This window comes from Malaclemys terrapin, chromosome 5 (assembly GCF_027887155.1).
Source record: "Malaclemys terrapin pileata isolate rMalTer1 chromosome 5, rMalTer1.hap1, whole genome shotgun sequence".
Classification (NCBI taxonomy): Eukaryota; Metazoa; Chordata; order Testudines; family Emydidae; genus Malaclemys; species Malaclemys terrapin.
The window spans coordinates 62784202-62800311 of NC_071509.1; the positions used below are offsets into that span (position 1 = coordinate 62784202).

General features: G+C 51.0%; 1 protein-coding gene across 1 annotated transcript in view; it reads left to right on the forward strand.

The window, feature by feature from the left end:
- ENPP6 (ectonucleotide pyrophosphatase/phosphodiesterase 6) overlaps positions 1-16110 on the forward strand; it is a 90717-nt gene that overhangs the window by 9345 nt on the left and 65262 nt on the right. The gene's annotated exons all lie outside the window — the stretch shown is intronic.

The following is a 16110-nucleotide window of genomic DNA, read 5'->3' on the forward strand; positions in this document are numbered from 1 at the left end:
GGGTTTGGTACCTTGTGGTTCTTCTCTTTGGGAGTCTGTGATCAGTGGATTACAGTGACCCATGACAGCCTTCTTAAACCAAAGTATTATTTATTTAACCATAGGAACAAATCATTTTCAGAGAAAACAATCCCAATACACCAAAAGATATATATATATCTTATCTAAAGTTTAATCATGCTCCTGATGGGGACCTAAATAGAGCTAGCTTCTCCCCAGATCCCCACACAACATGCTCTAGCATCTCCTTAGCACAAAAACCCGTCCCTCACGAGAGAGAAAGAGAGAGAGACTTTAAATCAGATGTCCCCAAACTGTGGGGGGCATCTCCTAGGGGGGGCACACAGGAACATTCGGAGGGGTGTGGTAGGAGGATGGGGCAGGAGCGCTACCCAGCCCTGCTCCACCCCCAACACTGCTCCGGCCCTGTCCTGGCTCCCAGCCACGGCTCTACTCCTGGCCCCAGCCCCAGTCTTGCCCCCAGCCTTGGCCCCCGACCGCAGCCTGGCTGAAGGTTCTGCTCCCAGCCCTGCCCTCAGCCCCCAGCTGCAGCTCCTCTCCCGGCCCCAGACCACCCCCAGCTGCAGCCCAGCCTTGGTCCCTTTACCCGTCTGCGTCCCACCCACCAGAGCCATGGCCCTGTTCCTGGCCCCGGGGCAGAGACAGGGGTAAGGGTATGTGTGACCATGAAAAGTTTGGGGACCACTGGTTTAAATCTTGCTACAGTTCCCTTTGATGTCCTCCCCCCCCCAGCAGGGGGGCCAACGCAGGCCATCAAAGTGAATGGCTCTTGGATTGTCTCTCAAGTGGTTTCTGAAACGTATATATTTGGATCCTTCCTGGGTGCTGTCCTGACAATCCTATTGAATGACCTCAATATACACATACAGTAAACATCAGAATAACCTGGTCAAGATGCAGTATTCATAAATTATTGCAGGCAACTTCAAATCAGTCACATACCATCTGTTACATATTGTAAAATGATTAATACACCCATTAAAATGCTCTCTGTGGGCACTAGTTCCATAGAGCTATCAGCTTATCTGACCCAACAGTGATAGAGTTAGCTACAGATGGCTGCTAATTTAGATTTTTGGTAGTGAAAACCTGGCAGGTCAGAGTGAGATGTAATTGTTTTATTAGCTGGATAAAGAGTCATATAGACATGTGAGCAGAGAGTCCCCAGTGGGTTCTAAAAACAATAAGGAGCTCCACAGATGTGGTTGACAGCTGGGTTTCAGCCACTCAGTGGGGTAAAGGGAATCCAATACCCTACAGTCCACCATGCTGTCTGTCAGCTTAATTACACTGCTCCATTCCCTTTCCCTGGAAACCCCAACAGCAGCTTTGCACCTGTGGGAACCCTCAACAAGGCACTGCCAGTTTCCAGTGTTGCCAACTCTTGTGATTTTTTCACATGCCTCATGATTGTTAGTGTCTTTCTTAAAGCCCCAGCTGCTGAAATTGTGGTATTTTATAAGAATCTCAGTTATCACTTAAAAAAAAGAAAAGAAGAAGTTTCTAGCCCTCAGGGTTGCAAAGAAAAAAAACTTGAAAATGTGAAGCATGTGCACCCTAGAGGCTCAAAAACCAGAAGGCAACTTAAAACCAACATCTTTTTTGAAAAATCTCATGATTTTTGAACATTTGAGGTTGGCAATACCCCTTTCACTGGCATCCCCCTTTACCACAGACCTGTGAAGTCTCTCCCTGTTTTGGGCACACTTTGATGGGTTCCCCAGCACTGCTTCATTCTCCTGAGAGCTGCAGAGCTGGGGCAGAAGCGCTGTAGGGAGTGTCTTCATTCTGGCTCTCCTCCAGATAGAGAGTGGAACTAGAGAGATCCTGCCATGGGAGGACTGTAACCATGGAGACCCCACCTAGAGCATAGACCCCAACCTGGCACAGTGGGAGCAACACTGGGCAGATCGATATTGCTGTCGCCAGGTCTCTGTGTCTTTGGGTGTCTTGAGTACCATGCTCTAAGGTCGGGGTGGGGAGATGATTTAACTGGGAGGGTCAGCAGTCAGCATAGGAACTAGAGATGGGGGTTGGTACAGAGGAAACTAAACCAGGGCTATGGGAGTAATTCAAGAGGGGGAGCAAGGCAGAGTGGGGGACAATATAGGGCATGGGAAAGTCAGAAAGAGGAAGTGAGGCAAGGGGAGTGTATTTGAAGAGGTTGGGGAACCAGAGACAGAAGGAGTGGCACATGTGAGGAACTTGAGGGGGAAGCCAAGGATGGGGGAGTTTGGAAGGGAGATTCTGGTGCAGAAATGATAGGTTTGCCAAGGAGAACATAATGGTTTGACAGGGAGGAAGTGCCAGGGATTGAAGGACTTGACTGAGGGGAATATGTGTAAATGAGACAATGCATATTTGTTGAGTACACAAATCAGGGCATTGAATCATTTGTATAAAACCTCCTTCTTTCTGAACTCGCAGCTTAGCAGATGTGCTTTACTGCATGTGTGAGCCCACTCAGTTTCCCCATAATTGCCTCAAACCTTTCTGTGGTTCCTCTCCTCCCCCCTCTCTCTCTTCCATCTAATCTGAACTCATGCCTCACATTTCCTCTCCTTTCCCCCCCCCATCTCCCCAATAGAAATCCCAATCTCACTGAGCTCCCAGATAACTCTTCAATGCAGAATTATGGAAGAACACTTGGAGGTTTCTTCCCACTAGCAAGAACCCCCTTTCTGCCTCTTAGGTAGAGTGGCCAGACAGCAAGTGTGAAAAATTGGGGCAGGGGGTGGGGGTAATAGGAACCTATATCGGAAAAAGACCCCAAAATCGGGACTGTCCCTATAAAATCGGGACATCTGGTCACCCTACTCTTAGGACTGAGTTATTGATAAGTCTGTAGTAGCACTGGAAGCCACAACTTATGAACTGCTGCTTTTACTTACTTACACCTTATGTAGTCATTACAGCATTGAAAAGTGAGTGCAAAGAGGTGTAAAATGCAAATCAGAAAGCAAGCATTTTACCCTCACTTTGCACAGATGTAAATGACTAACCAGAGCAAAAAAGTGGAGAATCAAGTCCTGAGGGATGTAAAATGCACAGATGGTCATTCTGATCTAGTGATTTGCACTGCTTCAGTATTTCAGAAACTTCCCACTGCATGTCCTATATATCTGATTGTATCGCATTCTGGATATTGTTTACGCTTAACTGCACATTCACATAGAATCATACATGTCATACTGACACCTCTGGGTGGGTTGTCAGCCATGGGGCTCAATACCTGAACATCTACTGTCTGAGCTAAAACACCCAGGTCGCTTAGCCAAGACTGCAGCAAGCTCCTCCATTTCTAGTTGGCCACTAGAGGGGGACAGAGTGCCACGCTGAGCAGGCATCAAGGGATGGCTTGCATTCTTCCCCCTCAGGGAAGTGCATCTGGAGCTTCATGGGCTTCCCTGTATGGCCACCGCTTGAAATGCTAACAGTCCGGTATGGGTGGTCAGCAATGGGGATCAAATACCTGGATCTTAATACCTGCAAAATGAGCCATCCATGTGGCAGGAGTGCAGTCAACTCCCCAGTTCCAAGTATTAACTGTCCAGCTTCTGGAGGCCCAGAACTCATAGTCACAAAGCAATCCCTCACCCACCTAAAACCCACTCAGGGGATATAACAGGGTGCTCCTTCATGCCTGTCTTCTTGCTCCACAGAAACTGTGCAGACTCCACTAATTGTGCATTCACAGTGCCATTTATTTTGAGTTCCCTCCCCCAGTACCACTACAGCCCCAGTGAAACAGTCTATTTACAATATCTTCTGTATTTTTGTCCCTCTCCTCAGGACCTGAGGGGGAGCAGAGGCCGCTGTTCCCTGAGGCCTCTGTGCATATGTCAGTACTGTAATTAGACACCCGCAGCTGGCCTGTGGCAACTGACTTGGGCTTGCAGGGCTTAGGCTAAGGGGATGTTTAATAGCGGTGTAGACATTCCAGCTCAGGCTGCAGTCCATGCTTTGGGACCCTCCCACCTTGCAGGGTCCTAGACCCCAGGCTCCAGCCTGAGCATCTACACTGCAATTAAACAGCCCCTTAGCCCTCTTCAGAGGAGGTGCTGGACTCCTTCAGTGTATGTTTGCCCCCAGGCTGGTTTTCCATCTTCCACCCTCAGAAGTCACACTTCATGGGTGGGGGTTGCCACCCATAACTCTGTTTCTGCCCAGAGGCCCGCACACCACGGGCAGCCTATTCCTCACTTTTTTACCCTCTCCTTCTTCAGCGTGGGGTAGGGCTTGTTGCTGTGCCTCCTTTTCCTCCTCCACTAGGGGCTCAAGCTCCCCCAACCCCATGGACTGGTGCTGGGATTCCTCCTCCCACTGTTCTGGTGGTGAGGTTCCCTGGAACTGTCTGATTTCCAACAGCAAGCTAGAGGTACCATTTACCTCCACCTCTCATTCTAAGCTGTCTTTTTCCTCCCTTCCCTTTCCTAGGGAGGTCCCATTTTCCTCCTGGCTTGTGTCCTTGTGTATCAGGTTCTCTGGTTTTTCAATGGCAAGTCCATTTGCTCCATTTCTTGTTAATTTTGCTTCATGCCATGGGGGTCTCTGTACCCACAATTTTCTTTTATAAGAGAAGGGTCTCCAGACTGTCCCTATAACAGGATGTCCCTATAACAGTCCATGCCCTACCCCTACCCACTTCCACTTAAACCTCCCTTTAACCGCTAGGACAGTGGGTCTCAACCTATTTACCATTGTGGGCCACATTTGCGGCCCAATGAGTTATGTGGGCTCCATCCAATACTACCTTTATGGCCCTGAGGATGACATATGGGCCGCAGCTCTGTGCTGATTGGGCTGCAAGTGGCCCGTGAGCCGCAGGTTGAGAACCACTGCTCTAGGAGTATTTCTGCCATTGGGAAGTCTCTTCTCACCGTGAATACATTCTAGTTTACAGATCCCACCCGCAGCATCCAATGGGGCTGCGCAGCAAATACCTCCAGACCAGTGTGCATTTTGAACCAGTGCTCACCAGTTCCTTCTGATGCCTCCTCCCCACATTTACAGGGATAGAGGTGTTTTCTTTTCCTGCCTGTCTCTGATAGTTTTAGTCTATCCACAAAATTCTGTGAGACCACCTTCCCTTATAGGGCAGTCTGGCTTTATATGCCCTGGCCGCCCATACCAATTGCAAATTACTCCCTGGTTCCCTGAAGGAGTTCCCCTCGTCTCCTTTTTCTTTTCATTTGTCATGGGTGTGTCAAAATTGCTTCCCTTATTCCCAAAGTCTGGTCCCTGAAGCAGCTGGAATTCTTTCCTGGGAAAGTCTGCATCCACAAACTCCTCAAACCTCGATAGCTTCCTTTAGGGTCGTTGCTTGGTGCCTCAGGACCCAAACACGTGCACTTTCAGGGGGCTTCTGGAAAAATTGCTCCAGTATTATCATATCTATTATTTCCCCTGCATTTCGGGTGTCTATCCTTAGCCAGCGAGTTGCCCAGTCTGTTAAGTTTTGCGCAAACGCCCTAGGTTGCACACCCCCGTTCATCTAGTAGCCCAAAACTTCTGTCTGTATTTTTCGACTGAAAAGTCGATCCTGTCCAAATGGCCACCTTTATCCCATAGTAGTCCTTGGCCTGTTCTTCACTCAGGCCATGTAGGCTTCCCCTGAGACATAGGGTGCCATTCGGAGGGTCCATGATACCTTATCCCATCTGACTCCCATTGCTACCCTCGCAAAAGTTAGTAAAAATACATCGGGGTCATCGGCTGAGCCCATCTGACACAGACTCAGCCTCTGTGTCCTACTGCTATTCCCTGTTGCAGGACTTACCAGACCCTGTATCAGTTGCTGCTTCATCTGTGCCTGTTCTCTTATGAACTTTTGCAGGCTCTTCTGATGCTTGGCCTGCCATGCAAGGAGGGACTGTCATTCCATCTGATGGGATTCCTGGAACGAACGCATGGTCTTCTGCATCTCTTTTTGTTGTTCCACCAACCATTGCAGAGTCTGTGCCATTGCCCAAATACTGAATCCTCGCTCCAGCTTCTCCTGTCTGGTCCTCTGTCACCACAGATGGGGGAAATCATGCTCCAGGACAAGCCCTCATGTGTACCAGGGTGCACCTTCACTCCTGTCTTATTGCTCCACAAAAACTGCGCAGACTCCACTAGTTGTGCATTCAAGTGCCATTTACTTTGAGTTCCCTCCCCCAATACCACTGTAGCCCCCATGCAACAGTCTAGTTACAATATCTTCTGTGCTTTTGGGTCTCTGTGTGACTGGACTCAGTTAGCCCTGTTCCCAGCTCCCTCCCCCTATCCTCCTTGGAGCTTCCTTCCTGTGCCTCATTATCTGATTTGGGCTGATGGGCTAATTAGTATTTTATCCCACCCAGCCCGGTTATCTGATTACCTCAATCAGCTTCCTAATTGCACTTTGTTGCAGGGGGCCACTTAGACTTTGGGGTAATCAGAGGTGTGTCTCTTCTCCTCCAGTCTGCTCCAGTTCTGAGAAGTCTGAAGTACCAGGCTCTGCTCTGCTGTGCAACTACCTATGTCCAGTTTTATGACATCAGCTCTTGTCACAGCTGGTGTGAAGTCAGATCTGCACCACCATTGCCACCAGTCCAGCTCACAGCATTGCCAATTCTTATGATTTCACCATGAGTAATATGATTTTGGCCCCTGTTGGAGTCAGGCTCACAATGATGCAAGACGGTCCACCCATCCCTCAAGTGATTTCCAGCCCTCCACAGAGGGAAAAAGACCCTTGCCTGTGTTCCCAACGTCCCCTATAGAGGTAGTAGAGTTCCATCCTTCTCAGGCCATGTCTACACTACAAACTTATGTCGACTTAAGTTACGTTGGCAAACAGCTGCCGCAGTTAGCACATCACTTGTGTGAATGCATACTTAGCTCCTTGTGTTGGTGGTACGCGTACTCACCAGGAGTGCTTGTATTGATGCCAAGTGCAGTGCACTATGGGTAGGTATCCCAGTGTGCAACTCATCTCCATGCAGCGCACAGTCTTTTGGGAAGGTTTGGCAATCCACAATAGGGTTGAAACAAGATGCTCAGGAGTGACTGGGAGCATGGGATCAACTTCCCAGTTTGCAGCTGTCTCAATCCCATAATGTTATCTGTATCCCATAATTTTCGTGCCTTTCTTCCCCCAAAATCCCACATACATACCCACCTGGCCCCCCTCACTGTCCACCATCTTGGACAGAAGTATGGAACCTGCATACCTCTGCACTATTGTCCTGAGTGTTGCAAGCACAGGGCGCACAATTCTGGAGTATTTGCAGAGCCACAAGAACCACCCAATGAATGGGGAACATAACAATTCCTTGGAGGACAGATTGCTGTGGGACATAGTGAGAATTAATTCAAGGTTGTTGGTGGCATTCACGGAGCAGCTGCACATGGTGGAGCACCACTTCTGTGCCTGAGAAACAAGCACTGACCTCAGGGGATTGCATTGTGATGTGGGTTTGGGATGACAAGCAATGGCTGCAGAACTTTTGGATGCACAAGGCAACATTCCTGGATGTATGCACTGAGCTTGCCCCAGCCCTCCAGTATAGGGACACCAAAATGAGAGCTGTGCTGACAGTAGAGAAGTGAATAGCAATCACACTGTGGAAACTTGCGACACCAGATTGCTACCAGTGGCTTTCACAGGATAGTGTAAGTGAAGCTGGGATTGTCTTTAATGTCCCTCAGGATAGAATGGTCAGGGTAGTGCAGCAACCCCTGAGGCCATGTGGACTGTTGAGAGTGGGGGGTATAGGGAGATCCTGATACTGCGTTCTGAATAGGCAGATCCCTGGATTGTTGAACCTAAAGGTTTACCAGAGCCTGCAGCATCTGTGTTTGCTACCTGACAAGCCTCATTATGTCCTGGTGCATCTCCCTCTTCCTTTCCTGCTGGGACTCCTGGGCCTTTCTCCTCTCCGCTCTTTCGCTCTCCAGGCTGTTCGCAATGTTCATTCTCCTGGCCCTGTGCTCTCAGTCTGATGCAGCACTGGCTCATAGGATCTCATTGAACGTGTTATCTTGAGCCTTCTTCTTTCTCCTCCTTATCTGGCTCAGGCATTCTGCAAGCATGGAGAGGGAGACCCTCAAGGCCGCAATGCAGCAGCTGAAGATAAAACACACAGTGGTAGTACCATTGTCAGCATATTCACTACGTAAGGTGAAACCTAAGATGCTGAACTCATGTCCCTTGCTCCCCTAAAATTTTAAGTACTACATTCTCACTTCTGCTTGGGATTGCTTGTACAGGGCACCAGTCACAGCACTAGCCACAGTGAGTATGGCCTGCTGGGGGTTGGGGTTGCACAATTCTAGTAGTATAGTGCAATGGCACTGAATACTGGCACTATTTTCCACAGATGGTGATGATTTTAGCTGATATCTCACTCCTGAGTGTAACAAAGATGTGTATGCTGTATGTATTGCAATGGTGCCTGCTGAAGTTGGCATGAGAAAGTGTCCTACTGTGGAGGAAGAAATAAGGCAGCCCTCCCTAGACACCTACTCCGGGGGGGGGGGGGGGAGGCCTTCCCTATAATTGAATATGTATGAACACACTTACCTGAGGTTCCTTCACCTGCATTGGGCTCATCCTTGCTGGACTGCGGTGGAGTCAAAAACAGGTCCTGGCTCACTGTGCAGCTGGATTCCCCTGGTCACTTGTCCCCCATACTACTCCTCCTCCTGGCTGTTCACAGCAGGAACTTGTGACTCAGGCTCCTTGGATGTATCCATAGTGCTGTGGTGAGTGGTGGTAGGATCTCTGCCCAGTATGGTATACAGCCCTTTGTAAAAGCGGCAGGTCTGAGGCTGAGCACTGGATCAATTGTTGGCCTCTCTGGCCTTCTGGTATGCCTGCCACAGCTGCTTGGCTTTCACACGACACTACTACTGGTTCCTTTCGTAGCCCTTCTCCTGTATCCTCCAAGCTATCTGCTCATAGACATTGATGTTTCTATGGCTGGTTTGGAGCTGTGCCTGCACAGCCTTTTCTCCCTGCAGGCCCAGGACTCGGGAGATCCAATATCTCCTGTCTACTCCAGGCATAGGTAGGAGCGCATTTGGAGTGTGTAGCCATTATGATCAGCTAGTCAGTCACATTCAACAATGGAGAGTTGGTAGGTGTGCTCGCTAAGCCAGGAAATCAGGAAAAGGAATTTCAAAAATTTGCAGGGCTTTAAAGGGGAGGGGAGCTTCCAGGCTCTGTGACCCCTGGGCAGTGGAGTTCATAATGGTGACCAGAGTCATTAGTGTGGGGCATCATGGGACAGCTGCTGAAGGTCAATTAGGGTCAGCATAACTATCGCAGTGTCTATACGCTCAACCTAAGTATATTGACCATGACTCTATGCCTCTCAGGGAGGTGGTGTTACAGTGTAACGGGGCACTTACCTCAGTGGGAGACAAATTTAAGTGTAGACACATGCACAACTAGGTTGACAAAAGTTGCCTTGCGTCAAACTAACTTTGTAGTGTAGACCAGGCCTAAGCCTTTGAGCTCTGGGCCTAACACAATTATAGGTAGGATTCAGCTCTTTCTGCTAGTTCCTCTCTGCTCCCCCTAATTTTATTAAGATGATGTTAAAAAAAATAGTGAACAGAGTTTGAGCATAGAAGTTTCTGGTTATCAGGGAATAACATACAGACTATACAGGGTGCAAAGTTTGGTTTAAGATAAAGTGGCATGAGGAATACATAATCTGCAATATCCCCGATTGGGGGTAAAAGGTTGATGGGTCAAAGTACAGACATTGAGATATGAGGGTATAAAGTTCATAAAGTGGCTATGTTCGAGTGTGGATTATAATGAGTGGATATGATGATGAGGATGGATTGACCCTCATTTGGTGAGATTTAATGTTCAGGGAGTTTATGGTTCCAGTTCATATGATCCAACGGAGAAGGTCAGTTGGTTCCTTTCTCGTAGTGGGAGAACGATGTCATTCTGGCTCACGCCCCCTGGTACTGTCGGTGACCGGTGATGTGCTCGATGTAGATGTTCCTGGACCATCGGATGGCATCTGAGACCATGAGGCGCCGCATGAGACGTGCATAGCGTCGACCAATCCCGCAGGTCCGCAGCACATGCTCATTGCAGGGGTCCCAGGCGCCCAGGGCTCCAACAATCAGGGCGTCCATCTGCACCTCAGAGCCCTTCGCTCTCAGGGTGTCAGCCAGGGGGGCGTACTTTTCCAGCTTACGGGCTCGGGCTTCGCGAAATGCCGGGGTCCTGTTCTCAAAGGAGACCATGACGTCGACGAGGATGATCTTTTTCTGGGCCTCGTTGGTGACAACCACGTCAGGTCGTAGCTGGCTGTCAGTACCGGCGATGGTGCAGTTCACGGAGATCTCCCCCAGGCGTGGCGCGATGGCTTTCACCAGGCAGTTCTGGATAGCGTTGTGGCTCAGCTGCCAGGCTCTGGAGTGGGGTTTGCAGCTGCACAGGACGTGGGGCAGGGTCTTGTTGGGGTAGCCGCACTTCCTGCAACACTTGTCTCGGTTCCTGTGGCGGACGGCTCCGTTGAGCGGGACGCAGTTGAGCCGGGCACGGTGGATGAACCACCAGTCGGCGAAACGGGTGAAGCCGCCCCCGGCGAGGAAGTGGTTGCTGGCATCCCACTTGCTGGTCAACTCAAAGGCTTTACCCTGGTCCAGTTTACGCGTCAGGGTTTCCATGTACAGCGAGCGGATGGCGGCCTTCAGAGTCCACTCCAGCAAGCCCCTGGCTGTCGGGGTAATGACGGTGTTGTCGTCGGACCTGATCTGTGGCACCCAGATTCCCAGCTCCTGGCGCTCCTCACACCACTCCCAGCGGCAGCTGATGCGCTTCCCCAGGCGATGCGTGGCGTTGCGAGTGCGGGACCACAGTGAAGCAATGTCGCGCCTGTCCCGTCTGAATTCCCCATCCAGGGAGCCGCTCAGGAAGGTGGCGATGTCTTGGTTCGAGAGGGCTCTGCCAATCCGCTTCTCTGTCGCATCACGCAGGGCATTCGCTGCAATGTTCCTCACCGTGGCGTCGGGACATGTCAGCAGGCGGAAGGCGTGGGTGATCACTGCGACATCGCACAGGTCACCCATGTGGGGGACATTGGCGCCGCCGTGCCTGTGGGCAATGTAGACCAGCTCGTTGCTGACTCTCTGGGGAAGGAACAGCCACTTCTTCACTAGCTTCCGGATGATCTTGTCTGCCTTGTTGAGGGGCACCTTTGCCACGGCGGATCCCCTTAGGGTGAACGAGATGCGTGGGATCAGGAAGGCGTTCAGGGCATTTATCTTCTGCCACAGGGCCAGCAGGGAGGCATCAATCTTGGCGGCGACCTGCAAGATCTCCTGGATGGTGTCTTCAGGTGTCTGCCGGACACGGAACCCTGTTGGCATGCCCAGGTGCTGGTGTGCCTGCCCCTCTGCCAGGGGGATGATGGACTCACCCTGGATTTGGAACCCCGTTGTCTGCATCGAGTCCCTTTTGCTGCCGTCAATGTGCAGAGTTGCGCACTTCTTCGCATTGAAGCGGAGCCCCATCCAGTCAGTAGCTCAGCTGGTGGCATCTAGCATACCTTGGAGGCTCTCTGGGTCGTCCGCAGTCAGGACCAGATCGTCCGCGTAGGCCAGAATGCTGAGTTTCTTGCCATGCAGGTCGAAGCTGGTCGGGCCGCTGAAGATGGCTCGGATGAGCGGTTCCATGGCCAGGTTGAAGATGATGGGGCTAAGGGGGCATCCTTGTTTCACGCCGCGGCGGATGGGGATGGCATCCGTCTCTCCGTCCGTGGCGCGGATGGTGGTGGTGCAGTCCTTGTAGAGATCCCGGAGGATCTGGATGAAGGTTTCTGGCATCCCGAACTCTCCCAGGGTGGCAAAGATGTGACGGTGGGGTATGGATCCAAAGGCGTTGGTCAGGTCAAGCCATGCTACTGCGCACTGCCTCTTGGACCTCCTGGCCTCCTGGATGGCCATCTGAAGGAGGAAGTTGTGCTCGTAGTATCCCTCGCAGGACATGAAACCCTTCTGCACTGAGCTGACGGCGCCCCCGCACACTGACCAGTCTGTGATCCTTGCCGCGAGGCAGCTGGCATACAGCTTGTAGATGGTGGAGCAGAGGGAGATGGGCTTCCAGTTGCCGGGGTCGTCTCGGTCGCCTTTTTTGTGGATGAGCATGGTCATGGACTTTTTCCAGGAGCGGGGAACGCGATGGAACTGCTTGCATTTGTTGAAGATGGCAGTGAGCACAAGCAGACAGGGTCTCGCTTCTTCAGCAGGGGGTAGAGGATGCCATCTTTTCCAGGGGAAGTGTTTTTGGTCCTCGACAGCCTCGCCTGCACCTCCTGCGGGGAAAAATCTCGCTCCAAGTCCTCCGTGAGGTCGATCCGGGGTAGCGGGGAAAGGCACTCTGGGCGTCGCAAGTTGGTCTGGGCCTCGTGATCAAACACATCCTTGAAGTAGGAGTAGAGCCTCTCGGGCTGGATGGCACAGTAGGAGGAGGTCCCGTCGAGGATCTCCCTCATGGCTTTCGTCCGGTTCATCCTGTATAGTTTCTGAATATGGGATGCAGCCGCCGGATCGTAGTGGCGGCCGACGTCCCCTCTCCTGCCTTGTCTGGCGGTGTTGTTACGGCTCGGCACAGGGAATCTGCGAGTGGCCCGTGCGGCTTCCTGGGGTTCCCTCCTTCTGGCCGTAATTTCCGCAGACAGTTCTGCAGTCAGTCTGTCCATCAGGGTGTCAAAGTTCTCAAAGTCCTCAGCTTTTGCCAGCTCCTCCATCCAGGCGGATTGCCACGGCGTGGCGACCCTCGCTCGTGGCCATCGCTCCTCCTGCTGCGTTGTCTCTGCAGGTTCAGGTGCTACGGGGACGGTTTGCGGCCTTGTTGTCCCTCGGACCGTGGAGCGGTGTTCAGGTGGGTCTTGAGGCGGGGGTCCTGGTGTGGTGGGGAGGACAGCTCTCGGTGTCTCCGAGGCAGCACTGGATCTTCCGGGAGGGAGTGGGGTTCTGGAAGCACCGGTGCTGGACTTTGTTGGGGCGCGGTCGTGTTTGGAAGCGCTGGGGATGGTTCTGGTTCTTCTGCGGGCGGCATCCAGCTGGTGGGTCCTCGGTGGGGCATGGGGTTTTTGGTGGTCAGAGGCTCTTTGGGTAACCTTGGAGGAGGTGTTGGGTCTCCCGGAGGCAGGATCTAGCTGTGGGATCTGGGGGCTACAGGAGGCTCCTCCATTGGCTGGATCTCGCCGTGCAGCCTGGGGCATGATGCTAGTTGCTCCTACGGCAGGGTGGCATGTGGGGGAGCGCTGCAGCGTCTCGTGTCCGTGTTGTGCCAGATGGTTTTTATGAGGTCGCTGAGGTGTCTGGTGAGGTTGTTGACCTGAGAGGTGGCGGTGGTCCCCCTCACAGCAGGGTCCAGCGTGGGGATTCTGGAGATGGGACTGGTCCTTTTGATGGCATCGTCAGTCCTCGAGGCAGGGGTTACGCTTCCCTCAGTTGGCGGTTGGTCCCCCCTTATCTGCTGTGACTCTGGGGACACTGGCTGGGGTGCTGAAGCCAGATCATTGGTGGCGGTCAGGGTTGGAACCCGGAGGATGTCAGTGGGATTCACTTTCGCGGTCGTGGGGGGTCTCCTGCACGTGGCTTGATGAAACTTACATTTCTTTTGGGTCTCGAAGGGGAGATTGCAGCGGCTACACCGGAAAGCAATCCGTTTGTTGTAGGTCTTACAACCGTGTTTGCTGAGGGCCGCGAGGGTCTGGACTCCATGGACGGGGAGACAGAAGGGGCAGAGGAGGAGACCTGTAGGGAGCGGGTACTGGAGGTAGATGCAGTCTTCTTCCCCTGCCTCACCCTCCGTGGGGCAGATCTCTGTTGTGCCTGCAGACTTGCCAGGTGATTCCTCTGGGTCTGGTAGAGAAGCTTGCGGGGGGCGCTGGACTCACTGGCCACGTTGTCTTTGCCTGGAAGGGCAGCGTGTGGCATCGAGATCTTGGGTTCTGAAGTGCATTCCCCTTCGAGCAGCCCTCCTCCGGACAGCCGGGTGGTAAGTAGTTTTGGGGTCTGGGGTTGAGGAGGTGGTTCCTTCCGGACCATCCCTCTCTGGAGCAGCGGGGCAGCAATCAGCATTCTGGTCCGGGGTTGTCTCAGGGGCTCCTCCGGTGGCATCCTTCCCGGCGGGGCAGCGCTCAGCATTTCTGGTCCTGGGTCGTTGGGGGGGCTCCCGCGGTGGCGTCCTTCCCGGCGGGGCGGCGATCAGCATCCTGGTCCTGAGAAGCGGGCAGGGTTCTCCGGGGGTCCCCCTCCTGAAAAGCTGTTGAGATATTCTTGCTTCTGGATGTGAAGTCCCGAAGAGCCGTCCTTCTGGAGCCAGGTCTCCCTGCAGAGGTATCCACGGGGGTTTTCTTCAGCCAGCTCCTAATGTTTTTGTTCTTGCAGGTCTTCCGTGAGGCACCAAGGGTAGTCTTCAAGTAGGAGTAGGATTTTATAATAACCCATAAGAATCAATGTCTGATTTGATTTCATCCTGTTAGCTACCCTTTTTGAATAGCAGAAAGGAATGATAGACCAGAACAATCCTTATGACTGATCATGGTCACCCTTTTGTTTTAGGATAAGTTATAATGCCTACTATGGTTTACAAAGTAGGCACTCTAGTTAAATATACATTTCTTTGTTTTAAGGTTTAGTAAGTAAAAGACAGGATTCTCTATTGTGTCTATGTTAAGTAGATTAGAGGTACTTTGAAGGCCTGGGTCTCAATGTAAATCGTCTTGGTTATTGATTGTAAAACTTAGCAAGGTTTAATTAGCAATGCCTTTTTTGCTCATATAAATACTATTGTTTGTATTCTCAATCTGTTTGTGTGAATGAGGAATGTATGCATCAGGAAAAGATAAGGTGTGAAGGTCATTGTTATAGCCAGAGTCAAGGAAGGAGGAGTGAAGAGACTTAAAGAACATCAAAGAATCATCAACTCGCATTCATAATGAAGGGCAGATTGACGACCCTAAGGTGAAGGCTGGCACCCCTACGGACAACTGATTAAACCGGAACAAAGGACAGGACGACCCTCTCCGAGGTGTATTGGAATGTTTACATCAGAAACTGACACAGCAAAATCCATAGACTTCAATAGAGAAAAAAGACTATAAGATGAGGGTGCTTTGCCATGGGACTTTGGGTTCGTCTTGCCACACTCCAGGAGCATCGGATCGCGACCGATAGAGCCTCGCTCCCCTCTGCGACCAATCTGGCTGGCCACTAGATTGATCCAGACTCTGGACTGGTAACTATAAACATCACTGCAGGACTGTGTGTGTGTGTGTGTGTGTGTGTCTAAAAAGCATATGCTAACTGTGGTATTCTCAATAAACACTGTGTGTATTTACTTTCCTCTATAAAGATCCCGTGTGCTTTGTATGGGCATAACAGGTACGCACTAGGCAAACCAGGGGACTGCACAAAAGGTGAGAACTGGAGAGGCGTAGCAGCAGAGGTTCAAAGGAGATCGATCCTCTTGTGGAAGATTATAGATTTTCAGGCAATGGGTGGGCAGGAGGAAGCTGGGTTGTTGTTTATGGGTAAAATTTTAACACTTTTTTTCATGTGTGAATTTGTGAATCATTTATTGATATTTTACAATGTTATAGACCACAGAAAACTTGCTTGTTTACAAAAGGGCTGTATTAATAATAGATTGTCTAATATTACAACACCATAGCACAAGTGGGTACTTAGACTGTAAGCAGGGATTTAGGGACTTAGACTTGGAGCATGGATTGTCATTTTTTTCTGCTTGGACAGCACCTAGCACAATGGGGTCCTGGCCCAGACTGGGGCGCCTCGGTTCTATGGTAATACAAATAAATAACAAGATGGGTTTTTTTATGATAATCTTAGTCCAGTTTTCTACCAAAAGCCATAGCAAGAAAATAAATTACACCTCTGTGTCCCTGGAGATCATTTTAAAACACTCAAAAAGAGGTTATTAACCTCCATTAGAGTTCTTCTACTTAAAAACGTGGCTCTTTTTTTTAAGTTGTTTGCATTATTTCAGTGGTTTTTACAGACACAGCTAACCAAGTGGAACATGGAGTTTTATGCTGAAATAGACACGTAGAAACTGGAAAC